Below are 14657 nucleotides of genomic sequence, written 5' to 3' on the forward strand. Positions count from 1 at the left end.
ATAAGACTCCACCCCTAAATGAAGAGCTGACAGCAAACAATGATTGCTGAGGAAAGGAGAAGCAGTCTTCTCTAGAGACAAGTCCCCAGATTGGTCATCCACTACCAGTGGCCAGCCCTAAAAACATATACATATGAGCAACACTAGTTGGATTCAGTACGTTGTATTTAGTCACACGTATGTGTATGTACGTATGTATGTGTAACAATAATTAAAGAAAAAGAGAATTTGAGAGGAAGTGGGAAGTGAGAACATGGGAGGAGTTAGAGGGAGAAAGTGGGGTATAATATAAATATAGTACACATATATGACATTGAAATAAAACATTTAAAAAACTGACAAACAGCCATTTTAGAGAGGCCAGCAATTAAAAAAACAGACAAATAATTCCAAAACATAGCAACAAATTTAATGGAGAGATTAAAGTAATTGAATCAATTGAACAGAAATCAATCAGATGAAAAATACGATGTGTAAAATGAAACATGGAACAGCATCAATAGCAGGGTCAACCAAATGAGTAAAAAAAAAGAAATCTGTGAATTCAAAGACAAACTACTTCAGCGGGACAAACCAGAATTAAATAAAGAAAATGTATAGGATTTATCGCACAAAAGTCACAAAAGCAAAAGTTCAGGTCATTGAAATTTAAAAGAAAGAGAAAGAAGCAAAAAAAATTATTTAAAAAAAAAGTAATAGCCAGGAAACTTCACAAGTTTGGAGAAAGACATAAGACACAGTTATCCAGGTGTGTGTGTGTGTGTGTGTGTGTGTGTGTGTGTGTGTGTGTGTGTGTGTGTGTGTCAGCTAGAGGAAAGAGACAAAGCAAGTAGACAGGAGTGCCAAGATACCAAGCGGTAGAAGCTCATGGGACAGAAGAGAGGGAATTAATGCAAAGTTCTAAAGGGAAAAAACTACCAACTATCATGATTGCATTCCCCTCAGAAATTAAGAAAAGGTGTAGCCTCCCAGAAAAGCAAAGCTGAAATAGTACACCCTGCAGGAAATGCTGATGGAGTTTTCAAATCTAAAGAAAGGAATGCAAAAGAGTTCAATGAAGATATAACACTATAAAACTTCTTGGCAAGAGTATGCCAATAAATTCATAATATTCTAATGTTATCATGATCATGTGCAAGTTACTTGTTTCTTTAGCATGAAGGTCAGAAAACAGAACCGGTGAAAATAATAATAATAATGGAAATGACTTGTTCAGGGTTAAATAATATAAAATGTGAGATGTAAAATCATCCAGGCACTGTGACACACCTGCATAACTGCAGGACTCGAGAGATAAGAGGCCATTTTAGGTTATTTAGAAAAAAACAGAGGGGGGGGGCGCAGGATTGGTGAAATTATTAAGGCAACTCTATGTAGTTAAAAGGGAGGTTTATTTTGTGGGGTAAGTTAGAAGTGAAGGGATAGGTAACAGGGTCTGGGAAAGGTGTAGCGCAGTCTGGCAGTGTTCTCTGGAGAACTCTGCTGGGTCTACCTCCAGCGTCCAGGGTCCAGGAATCAAGAGAGCCGGCGCATCCAGATCTCAGGTCTTCAGTGTCCTCTCTCGGCCCTGTCTTGTAGGCGTGACAGTTACCAAAGCCTCAATGGGGGTTGGAACTTCCAGATCAAAGCTGGAATGGCTACCCACTACAGGGGGGAGAGAGGACAGCTAATGGAAATGGGGGCGGGGGAAAGATGGGGAAGGAGAAGAGAGGAGAGTGATGGTAAAATGGACAAGGGAGAGGGGAAAGGAAGGAATTATGAAATACAAATTTCGAAATGAGGAAAGGAGTTAAAAGGTAGAGGGTTTTTGCTGGTTTTGCACTCAAATTTAAGCTTGTATCAACTTAAAATAAACTACTATAGGATTATTTTTGTAAATGCCATGTTACCATCCAGCAAAAAAAGCCTTTAATACACATAATAATAATAATAATAATAATAATAATAATAATAATTACACAAGTATATCCTGCTCAGTCTGTATAATGTTATTTGTATGCATGTTTTCAGGGCCAAATATTTGGTATTTGATAACTAATAATACTTTTCTCTGGGGAAGACTAATTCTCCAACTCTTATTATTCCTTAAGTTGCCTGTAGTTCTGTGTAGGGTTGAGGCCTCGTGGGCTTTCCCCCACTCCACATTAAAAAGTCGATTGTCGTCATCCTCATTCAGCTCATGTTTAGGCTGTCAAGTTTAGTTGGTGAAACTTTATGGGCTTCTGACATTACTAGGAGACAAAGTCTCATGGGCAACTCTCTGGTCTTCTGGCTCTGATGATCATTCTGCTCCCTCATCTACAATGATCCTTGAACCTTAGGTGAAGAAGTTTTCTTGTAGACATATCTATTAGGACTGTGCTCCACAATTCTGCATTTTGATTGGTTGTGGTTTTCTAAAATTGTTTCCATCTGAGAAGTTCCCTTGATGAGAGGAGAGGACTGTACTTACCTGTGGGCATAAAGACAACTATTTATAGTGTGGGTAGGGATTATGCTAGTAAAGTGGTGGTTATAGGTTCTCCTCCAAGATCCACGGCCTCACTAACTCTGGGTAGCTGCCTAGGTTTCTGGTACCTGTCACTGTTTCCTTCTTATTGAATAGGTCTTAAGTCCAACTAGAGAACTGGTGGTTACTGCCAAGCTATGTGTGCCACTACGGTGTCCTTACCACAGTATATGCTTGCATTCACTTTGTCAATAGTGTGTTAGTTGCTGCAAGTTTAGGCAATTGTGAATAAAGCTGATACAAACATGTGTGCAGGCTTTTTTGGGAGCTTAATAATTTTCAACTCATTTGAGTATCAGCAAGTACAGTGATGGATCAGGAACTAAGAAGGTATTTTATTTTACAGAAAGCTGACTCGCTGTCTTCCTTGGTGGCTGTACCATTTGTTGCTGGGAGAGTTTCTATTTTAGCACATTTAAATGAGTATTTGGTGCTGTGCTTTGAATCTTGGACATTTTGAAATGTGGCTTACTCATATATTTTTCAATAAATCAATTTTTAGATTCATAAGTTAAGTTGAAATAAAATTCTAAGTCATAAAATATCAGAGCTCAAATATCTGTTATTTCTACAATGATTCTAAAGACTGGGAGTAGGTAAAGGAAGATCCCCCTACAATCCACCTCTTACACCCACTTTACAAGGATTCCACCTGGCAAATGGTACTGTGCATGCCAGGAAGAGTCATTCTCTCTTCTCTCTCTCTCTCTCTCTCTCTCTCTCTCTCTCTCTCTCTCTCTCTCTCTCTCTCTCTCTCCCTCCCTCCCTCCCTCTCTCTGTCTCTCTCTGCGGGCGGGGGGGGGGAGAGTATGCATGCATGCACCTGTGTGTGTTTGTGCATTTGTGTGTACATATTCTAGAGAAGAGAAAGTTACAGCAGGAATGTACTTTGAAATCTTGAAATCTTAGTCAAAGATCCTTTTCAATGTTTCATTTCCTTCTCTAGCTATGTTGTTCTGTTCTTCATGTTGAAGCAAATGTAGCCATTTCCCTCTCATCAATATAATGAATTGCAGTCTAGCCCACTAGTGAGTAGCCCAGTCTGCATATTAATATAATACTTCTATGTAAAAGCCTTCCATATATTAAACCCAAAAAGGCTGCAATAATTCTAGAAATATCAAATATTTTAATACCGCAAAACTAAAGGAACAGTGGAATATATATTATTTCAACAAACTAGATAAATGGGAAGATTTTCAAAGAATTATGCAAAGCTCTGAAACTTTAATTAAATCAATCATGGATCCTATGCAAACAAAACATTTATAAATGGTTAAAAATAATCACTGACAAAAACTGGAACCAAATTTTCAATACATATCATTTTATAGAGGTATTTTTTTCTGAATACATTAAAGGTACTCTGTGGTCAATGAGAGAAAAATATCACTAACTCAGTGGGAAATTACAGGTATATAGTTTAAGGGAAAATACAAGTATGTTTTTAGGACAAAAAATAGTAGAACTTAAGTCATGATGAAAAAACACACTGAGATGCTATTCGTGTCTTAAAAGCTGATAGCAATCCAAGTTCTAAAAATACACTCACATGGTAAGTGTGGCAGAACCTAGCATTCACAGATGCTGTGTGATAATGCTTTTGTATACTGGTTTAATAAAACACTGATTGGCCAGTAGCCAGCAGGAAGTATAGGCAGAATAAGCAGACCAGGAGAAGTCTGGGAAGAGGAAAGCTAAGTGAGGAGATGCCAGCCTGCCTTCCAGGGAGCAGCATGTAATGACACATAGGTAAAGCCAGGGAACATGTGGCAACATATAGATTAACAAAAATTGACTGAATTTAAGTGTAATAAGCCTGAACAAATGGCCAATCAGTTATAATTAGTATAAGCCTCTGTGTGTTTACTTGGGGGATGCGAGTGGGAGAGATTTGTCCCAACCGCCGGCAGGCTAAGACACAGGAAATCTTCAGACTACACACAGATATTAGTAGAATTGAACATTACTATCATGCAATTATAAAAGGATTAATTACATTTTTATGGCTTATATTTTATGTGATATAATATATATAATTTATGTGATATATATAAATTTTAAAAGATATAATTTTATATTAAAAGTGTACAATGTTTCCAGTTTGGGTGGTTCACACCTACCTTAGAAGAAAGAGTCAAAAAGATTGTCAGTTTGATGGTTGGCCTAGTCTACCCACTGTAGTTAAGGCCAGTCTCTATCACAGTCTGTTCCTCAGACAGTAACATGTAGTTCAGTCATCTGCTCCTCTAAAAAATGTGTCCCATCCAAACAGGGTCTGAAACACAGGCAAATCCATCTCACTTATCAGATAAAAAGCACAAAACTTAGCTTTATTCCTGAAAGTCTAGACATTCTTATATAGTAATTAATTTCTAGCTCTAAGAATCAAGTGACTTTTAAAAAATATTTTTGCAGAGTTTTAAATTGATCATAAAGATGCTCATGATAACTAGTGACTTTTTTGTAAATTAGAGACTGTTCATGATCTTCATAAGATGAGACGAACATTTCCAAGCAAAGGGGACATGTATGAAAAAAGTATCATGGGTACTATTAGAGGTTGGGTTTCCAGCAAGAGATAGATTTAGGCTTCATTCCTACCGCTTGGAACACTCTAAGAATATTACTTCATTTTACTCAATCCCATCAGCTCATATATAAAGGAAAATATACACCGAGAAGCTATGCTTATCCATGCCTTAGGCCAGAATACCTATGGGTATTACCCTCATTGACACCAAGAGAGGTGTCTCAAGAGACAGGCCAGCATAGAGATGACCTGGGCTCTGGATACAGGCTTATCTTTTATGCTACACTTGGACATCGATCATATGCCTTTAGTCAAGTATTGTAATTGTTCTAGGTTTCCTCCACTATAAACTGAGAATAATTGCAAATTTCAAGAAGGCATGTGAATGTCTAGCATGCTGACAAACACAGAAAACAATGACCACTCATGACACGCTAGCTCTTTACCATACGTTGTGCTATGAGCTGGTAAACAAAACTGCATTTTATATCACCTTTCATGTCTTTAAAGTCAGGTCCCATGTTCCTGTATGTTAAACCTAGCCTAGTTGCTTTTCAATTCCTTAACCACATCCCTCTCATTATTGGTCATAGCTAAATGATCCCTGGCTTGTCATACCCTTTCAACATATAGTATCCACGCTGGAAATACATTACCCAGTCATGATATAATTAATCTGGAGTTGCCTTAGATTGAGAATTTAATTTTGACCATAACTCTGTATTTCCCATGACTCAACCAACATTTCTATAAGCTTCTCAACTCTTGCAACAGCAACAGAGGAAGTCACAAGATCTACTGAACTCACTGGTGCACTGCATAACTGAAGAACCACAACTCTCTTGATACCACAGTTGGAATGATATCCACAAGGGACTGGGGTGAGGGTTTGGAGACAACATTTTATCACTTTTTCTTTTCTTTTATGGATGAAAGATTATAGTCTGAGGGCCAGAAGAAGGCTTACAGGGGGAAGAGCTAGTGCATCTCTTTCATTGCACAGGCAATCAAGAATCTCAATTACCACCACTGAAAAGAAGGATGTTTCCATTGTGCAGGCAGAGCATCAAGTGACTAAGGACTTAACTGAGAAGATACAGCCTAAAGTATATTTTAAGGGAAGACTTCAAAATAAAATTGAGAGGATCTTTGCTACTGATGGCAGGAATCCTTGTATTTTGTTATTTTTGTTGTGGTTGTTTTGTTTTTTGTTTTTCGAGACAGGGTTTCTCTGTGTAGCTTTGTGCCTTTCCTGGAACTTGCTTTGGAGACCAGGCTGGCCTTGAACTCACAAAGATCCACCTGCCTTTGCCTCCCGAGTGCTGGGATGAAAGGTGTGTGCCACCACCACCTGGCTGAATCCTTGTATTTTAAGTTCCTACCACAGGAGGACAATGGATTAAAAGATGATTTATACTCTCATGAAGTCAGAGTCTTCTACTGATGCCTCCAAACAACCCAATGGGTCATTGCAAGCTGCAGCTTTGACCATCAACGGGTAGTTGATTCAAGCCAGAACAGAGGCAACCTTCTTTCTCAAGGAGAATAAAGAGTCCTCAGATACAGACTGCATACTCAGAACATTCATGAAGACAGGTTTCTGCTCTTTGATTTATGTGCCTAGGTCCGAGTGTCAGAGTCCTGAGAAATCACAGCTGGATTAAAGAGATGAGCTGTGCATGGAAGTCAAATTTTGTTCTATGAAAGAAACTCAAGCATCAGGGTTTGAATGGCTGGGCACCTCTTTAATCAGAGAAGAGCTGCTCAGTGGAGGCTTTGTAAGTGAGCTAATTAGTAATGTGCTGCAGCCTTACCTGGTTAATCAAATGATTAATCACTCAGTAGACTTCAGTCCTCTTGTTTCCTGGCTGTCTTTGGCTCCTCTATTTGGTTTCTTTATATTTTTAATTAGCATTTTAATAGGTGGCAGTCACCATTTGGGGTAAAAAAGAGAGTGGCATTATCCTATTTTAACCATTTTTTGTGTGAATGAAAATGAGACAGAGGTAGGTTTTCTATAGGATTGATTATGGCTTGCCCAAAACATGCTGTGTTCAGAGGGAATAAGGCCATGGGTAGAAGAGGGATTTGAAGCTCTGCAGAAAGTCTGAGTACTCCCTTACAAATGTGATCCTGGCAAGAGAAAGGATCACTAAACGCTGAACCTACAAGTCACTTGACAGATGTTCACAGATGTCACTATTTAATTTACCATTTAGCATAACCCTAATATGGAGAATAAAAACATTTTATAGTTTTATTGAATCAACTTTAAAGTCTACTTTAAGTCTCTCTTCAATGTTTTCTGATATAAAAAGAAAAAATATTTAAGTGTTTCTGGTACAAAGTACATACATATTAAAAGGAAAAACATTTATCTGGAATATTCTAGCTCCAGTCATTTCCAGATTAATGAAGAACCTGAGATTAGATATCAAAAATGCTAAGGAATTTAATTATTTTGAAAATAATTTTATATTATGTCTCTATTTTAATTTAATACCTTAAAATGGTTGTCATTCATGTAAATGGCTAAGAACTACAACATAGTTACCAGTTACCAGGAAGTTCCTCATTATGTCACTATAATCACCCAAGACAGTCTGTCCCCCAACCCTGTGTTGTGTTCATCAGCCCATCCTTCATGTTCATGCACCATGAGAAAGCATCCTTTGATGGTCTTAATGGTGTTTTAAATGCATAACAATATAATAACAATTACCAATTTGTTACAGTAATTCCCCTTTATGGTTTGTTCCTGTGTTTGATTCTAATTAAAGTATCTTCTATTGCTGTATGTGTAGAATTTCTATGTGTGAGAATAGAAAGCAATTGCATGAACACGAGGCTTTTCTGAAAGCTAGTGTATCTGGATCTTGAAAGTATGTGTAATATAGTACAATGGCTAGTTGACCTCCACCATATAAACTTAGTGATTCTCAGCCTTCTGAGAAACAGCAGCATTTGTACTTGTATTTTTCAAACTACATGATTTACTCGTTTAAATCCCTTGCCTTGTTCTGTGAAAAACTACTATTTCTGATTAGAGTGGACCAGGCATTTGAGGGTTAGTTAACACAGGAAGTGTGTGTGTGTGTGTGTGTGTGTGTGTGTGTGTGTGTGTGTGTGTGTGTGTAGTGGAAAGCTAATCAGTGTCAGTATACAGTTAAAAGCAAAAAGCGGTTTCAAGTAAGCAAGTATCCCTAAAATAATTTTGGGGTGAAATGGAACAAACATGTGGGAGAATCATGAAGTAAGGAATCCAGCTGTGGAGATTACCTTTCATTCATCATTTCCTTTTTAACTACTGTCCAGGAATGGATACATCTTCTGGAAGCCTCTAATGCATCCAGAAGTGGTTCTTGGAACAGAGCTTGATTATCAAGAAGACTCATAAAATGAGGATACATCTACAAATCCCCTCAGTAAACAGAAAAGAGTTATCATAGAGATCTCAAGCTAAAGGCTAAATTCTAATGGTTCCCAGACAGTCAGTGCATGATGGAGAAACAAGCGCTGATCCTGGGCTAATAATAAGCTGTGGCGAGAAGCAAACCTAGAAATATAAGAAATAATCCATCAATTACCAGTCTTCTATGTCAAGCTTACCCTCTTCAATCAAGAATCTGCCAGCCTGGCGGTGGTAATGCACGCCTTTAATCCCAGCACTCAGGAGGCAGATACAAGTGGATCTCTGTGAGTTAAAGCCCAGCCTGGTCTACAGAGTGAATTCCAGGATAGGCTCCAAAAGCTACACAGAGAAACCCTGTCTCAAAGGGAAAAAAAAGAATCTGCCAGTCTCTAGATCACAATATTATCTTTATGATAATTTCAAGATGCTTTGGACTTGTATCTAAGTTGTCCAGAATCTTTCCCTCCTGTCCTACCAGCCTTGACTCCATCACTCCCTCCCTATATGTTTCCTCTAAATCACATCAGCTTGGACTTTAAAAAAAAAAAAATTGGCACTCCAGCAATCTTCAAGATTTCTCCTCCAAGTAACTTCTGGACTTCCCTGGGTGAAAGCCAATTCCTAAACACATCCATTCCTGAAGGTCATTGATCCTGGATATGGCATTATGGTGCTCAACTATGCTTTCATGATACCTAACCAAACCCTGGCCCTGGCTCTAGGGTCAAAGAAGGCTTTTATATGGATGCAGAATACACTTGCAATATGACAGACCCAGGTTCAGATAGAAACCAAGCAAGATTATTCCCTCAAAAGTGAAAAAAGGGCCAAGTGCATGCATTTAATCCCAGCATTCAAGGTCAAAGATCAAAAGCAGGAGGATCTCTGTGAATATTTACCAAGATTGGTTTAATACTGCATTCAAGGCCAGTCAAGACTACACGGTAAGACTGTTTCAAAAAACAAAAATTAGGGAAGATTGGATTTTTAAAGTGTTAAAAATGTGAGCAATGGAGTGAAGTGGGAGTTCCTGTTCTGAACAATTTCTAGTTGCTGATTTGCACAAGTTTAGATTTGTGTTGTTGATATATTAAGCTATACATATTGGTTGCCAGGAGATATCACAGATTATTATCAATAAGTAATAACTTCTTGACATAGTCAACCAGTCAACAGAAGTTCCCCAATTAGAAACTTTCACAATCACTTCTTCAAAATAATATTCATTATAGAAGCAAAGGTTGAATAACTTTTCTCTGGTTCAAACAGTAGCCTTTTTACTGTGGTGTATAAATATCATGGGGAAATCCTGCTGTATGTCCTAATCATATAGAAGCCACCATAACTTTTATTTCCTTATCTTGTGGCTTTTCAATATCTCTCTGCTCCACCAAGTCTCACATCCAATGAAGCAGAGGTTTCAATGTGCCAAAGATTTTAAAAGTGGTGAGACTGAAAATTGAGATTATCTCTATGTCTTTCTGGTAGGACCCTCAGAATATGAGATGTACAAGCATTTTACCCCAAAGTTTGCAAAAACTTATGTATGGCAACTCTGCTCTCTAAGATCTACCCTTCAAAAATATATAAGGTAGGCATGAAGGCAAATTAAAATGGCATCCAGAGCACATATTTTTTTTTCCCTTGGGAGACTTCCTAGAACTTACATGAAGAAACAACAAGATTTCTCTCACAGAAAGGTCCTCATATTTCCTCCAAACCAGGTTTCATCAAGCCTGAAATCTTGCGATTTTCAATATAGATAAGACATGCCTAGACTTTCAAGCAGATGTGGTTTGTGCTGAAATCATACCTGGCTCACCCTTAACTCACAGATTGGATAGAGTAAAGTGTCACAAAGAAGAAAAGTACCTAAGATACATTTAAAGAAAGAGTGGAATTGTGCAAAACACACAGCCATGGTCCCTGAAGAGGAAACATGACCAAAAAAGTCATCACGAAATCCAAGTACAAAAGGAACTATTTTAATCAAATTTTAAGATGTTCAGAGAAGTATTCAATGAAATTCACTTAGATAATACTGAGTCATCATTACAACTCAATATATGTCATTTGAATGAGTGAGTGGGTGGTTGCTTCATTTTAATTTAAATTTTGCTATAACCACTCCCCATTACCCCATTAGCTGAGAACAGGAGGTATTCAATTTTAATCCTTTTTGAAGGATATTTTCTTTCTCCTTAGGACTTTGAAAACAATTTTAGCAGTTCATGTGTTATCCAAACAAGAGATTTATCCCTAGTGTATCTCTGTCCTTACACCTGTCTGTTCTGTGTCTGCCGGATGGTCTGTATGTCAAATTGCTCTGATTGGACAATAAACAAAACACTGATTGGCCAGTGGCCAGGCAGCAAGTAGGTGGGACAAGGAGAGAGAAGAATTCTGGGAAGCAGAAGGCTGAGTCAGAGAGACACTGCAGCCACCGCCAGGACAAGCAGCATGTAAAGATGCCGGTAAGCCACCAGCCACATGGCAAGGTATAGATTTATGGAAATGAATTAATTTAAGCTATAAGAACAGTTAGCAAGAAGCCTGCCACGGCCATACAGTTTGTAAGCAATATAAGTCTCTGTGTTTACTTGGTTGGGTCTGACGGCTGTGGGACTGGCGGGTGACAAAGATTTGTCCTGACTGTGGGCCAGGCAGGAAAACTCTAGCTGCATGCCACTAATGGGCAAATAGGTCTTTAAGCATCAGTAGAAAGCACAGCAAGAGCCTCGACCATGCTCTCCAGGCAGCATCAATTCAAGGCAGACACAGCACAGAGCCTGTGGCTGTACCACATGTCTCAGTACGAACAGGAGGAATCTACAGTTCTCTCAAACAAACATCCAACATTTGATACCTTGTAGACTCAAGGCATAGATCTCTGCAAGTCATGGACACATGGAAAACACAGACAGCCCTGCCTTATCCAGAGTAAAAAGAAGCCCTTCCCTTCAATCAGCATGGATCCTCTATATTTCTCTGAAGTAGATGACTCTCAGGCTATACACCTAATTATGTGTTTCTCTCCACATGAGTCACAATTTCCATTTTTAGCCCTGACACATAAAAACTATCACCAAAATCTTAGACAAGTGACTATAACTCAGAACAGGAGTATCTGCTTCTTTGTTGTGTTAAAGTAAAAGGAAGTGCTATTTGCCCTGTCAAGTGCCCCCATTTAATGTTATATTATTTTGCCCTCATTATCACACTAATCCTCATGATATTGTGGATAGTGGTGGCCAAGACAATGCTCACATTGAACTGGGAATGAAAATGCTCCACCATCCTGAACCTTTTTCAACTCATCATGACCCCATTTTTCTCATGGAAACCCTGTCCTATGAACATCCTAAGACTACTAAATGAGAAATAAAGTGTATAGATTGTTTCACTAATTGCTAAATGATCTTTAATAAAAATCTATGATCCAGATATTGGGGTAAATGCTGAAAGATCAGAGAGACAAAGGATCAAGCCACTACCATCTTAAACCTCACCAACTCCACAAATCCTCTAACTTAATGCCTCTGAGTCCTCAGCCAAAAGGCTTCTTCAGCTGAAAAGGGCTTCCAGCCCAAAAAAGCTTTCGTTCCTGTCTCCTCACGCCTTATAAAACTTTCTTTACCCAGCCATATCACTTCCTTCCTGGTGCTGGGATTAAAGGTGTTTGTGCTTCCCAAATACTGGTAGCAAAGGCATGAGATCTCAAGTACTGAGATTAAAGGTGTGTGTCACCACTGCCTGGCTCTGTTTCTCTCCTAGACTGAATCAATCTCATGCAATCCAGGGTAGCTTTGGACTCACAGAGATCCAGACAGAGCTCTACCTCCCGAGTGCTAAGATAAAAGTTGTGTGTGCCACCACTGCCTGGCCTCTATGTTTAATCTAGTGGTTTGTTTTGTCCTCGGATCTTCAGGCAAATTTCATTAGGGCACACAATATGTCACCACAGTAGTTGTTGTAGAATATTATTTTAAGGTGTATTACTTTTGTTTATGTTGCATTTATTTAACTCTGTGAAGCTTTGTTACTGTGCCTGTCTAAAGCACCTGATGGTCTAATAAAGATCTAGCCAATAGCAAGGCAGGAGAAAGGATCAGTGGGGGTGGCAGGCAGAGAGTATATATAGAAGAAGAAAAGAAATGGAGTCGGGGAGAAGGAGTCAGAGAAGGAGTCAAACTCCAGGGACCAGCTACAAACCAGCAAACCACGGAGTAAAAGTAAGACTTACAGAACTAAGAGAATGAGAAAAGCTCAGAGGCAAAAGGTAGATGGACTAAGTTAAGGACAGCTAGCAAGAAAGAAACCAAGCTAAGGCCAGGCATTCATAACTAAGAATAAGCCTCTGTGTGATTTATTTGGGAGCTGGGTGGTGGGCCCCCCAAAAGAGTAAAAGCCAACAGCAACATGTAGTGTGTTGTGTGTAATGTGTGTCTGTGTTTCTGTGTGTGTCTGTGTGTGTGATGCATGAACATAGTTACATATATGCGCATGTATTATCAATGTTTGATTGTAAAAAAAAGTGAAAGATCAGAATCAGGTGTCTGCTTCCTTATCTTTTGAGACAAGTTCCTCATTGAAACTACAACTCAACAATTGACTAGACTCACCAGCTGATGGGCACCAATGATCTTCCTGTCTTTGCCTGTCCTGCTTTGGAGTTACAGGTACGACCCACCGTGCCCAACATTTTGCAGGATCTTGAGAATCAAAATTCAGGTCCTCATGCTTATGCCTTGAAGAGTTTACCAACTTAACTGTCCCTGAAGATCTGAGAAAATAAATTTTATCAGCCCAAAAAGGTGGGCAGAGGCCTTGCCAGTATTGCCCATACTATGTTGGTAGAAATCTTAATTTTCTGTGCCTGTTCACTTCTGGCTCTAGAAAGATCCTCAGAATAACCAATTGAGCCTCAAAACAAGTGTCCCATCTCTTCCTGGTTTGGGTCTGCTGTTGTCACCTTCAGCCCACAATCCCGTGACAAAAATGAGCCCTAGTGGTAACTCATAAGAAATACCAGGCACAAATGCTCAAGGCACTGTGGGTAAGAAAGCAGATCAGTCACCTGCACAGCATTTGCCATGGGCCCAAAGCCTGAAAGGCTGCTTTGTTCATCCACCAGGTGAACTGCAAGAGGAAGGTGCCTCTCAACCACCACCACCCAGAGCTGCACAAAGCGCTCATTCAGTGCCCGGGTCCTGACCATCCCTCTCATGCTGATTCTGACTTATTGGGTTGCCTGTGCGAGATCATTTCCCCATCTGTGCCTCCTTGGCCCTGACCCTGTTCCTGCACAATGCCACTCTGAGGGCGTGGTAGAATATTACATTCCAGAGAGGAAAGGCTGTGCTCAGGCTAAAGACACCAGGCAGACTTGAGGACACTCCCTGCTAGCCACAGAGCTCTCAGTGTCCCTGCAGACAATAGGCCTCTGTGTAGCCCATCTCTTACTGCAATGGCTGTTTACATGTTTTCTTCTTTGGAAACTTCAAACTGCTCAGTACCTAGGAGCAGCTGCACAGGGAATTGTCTGTCTAGGAAGAAAGAGGGTGAAGTTTGGCACTCCAGAACAACTTACCAGCAAGCTTTTCTACTCCTATGCCAATGCCATAGTTTTCATTCATTTACAGAATGATCATTATCTATTGATTATTAACTATGTTCTGGGCATCTTATTAAGAAGCCTACTGAGAGATATTTAACCTGATAGGAAACACTGAATTAGACTGCCTACCAGTATTTGGGTGATGTTGAAGTGTATGAAAAGTTTGTCATTAATTTTCTGCTGGGCAGCTTTTTTTCCCATTCACTTCTATGCATAGCATTGTGTCATGGTTCTTCAATCCTTTCTCATTCATCACTACAGAAGAATAAAGTCAAAATGTTAGCTTTTCCAGGCAATCTCTTACTGGTGACAAAGCAAAATGACAGAAGACCTGTGGAGAATACTGTGACAAAATATTTAAAATCATATTTACATACCCTTCAATCCAGCAATATCATTCCCAAGAGTTTATTCTGAATATATTCCTCTAATTGTGTGAAACTATATGCATTAAGGTTTTTGGAGTGGCAATATTTTTTCTTGTGACACATTGAAAACTACCTACATATGCAAAACAATGAAGTTGATTGAGTAAACCATGGCAATTGTGTATTATAGAGTAGTGTGCTGTTATAGAAAACAGTAA

General features: G+C 39.1%; 1 long non-coding RNA gene across 3 annotated transcripts in view; it reads right to left on the reverse strand.

The window, feature by feature from the left end:
• The window catches only part of LOC121827299 (uncharacterized), a 62719-nt gene that overhangs the window by 30966 nt on the left and 17096 nt on the right, over nucleotides 1-14657 (reverse strand). For all 3 annotated transcript variants that reach the window (XR_013049223.1, XR_013049225.1, XR_013049224.1), the window contains exons 3-5: nucleotides 14201-14326; nucleotides 13077-13237; nucleotides 4633-4787 (exon numbers count right to left, since the gene is read on the reverse strand). This is a non-coding gene — a long non-coding RNA (uncharacterized LOC121827299). The remainder of the gene's footprint in view (nucleotides 1-4632; nucleotides 4788-13076; nucleotides 13238-14200; nucleotides 14327-14657) is intronic.

The sequence above is a fragment of the Peromyscus maniculatus genome, chromosome 2 (assembly GCF_049852395.1).
Source record: "Peromyscus maniculatus bairdii isolate BWxNUB_F1_BW_parent chromosome 2, HU_Pman_BW_mat_3.1, whole genome shotgun sequence".
NCBI lineage: Eukaryota > Metazoa > Chordata > Mammalia > Rodentia > Cricetidae > Peromyscus > Peromyscus maniculatus.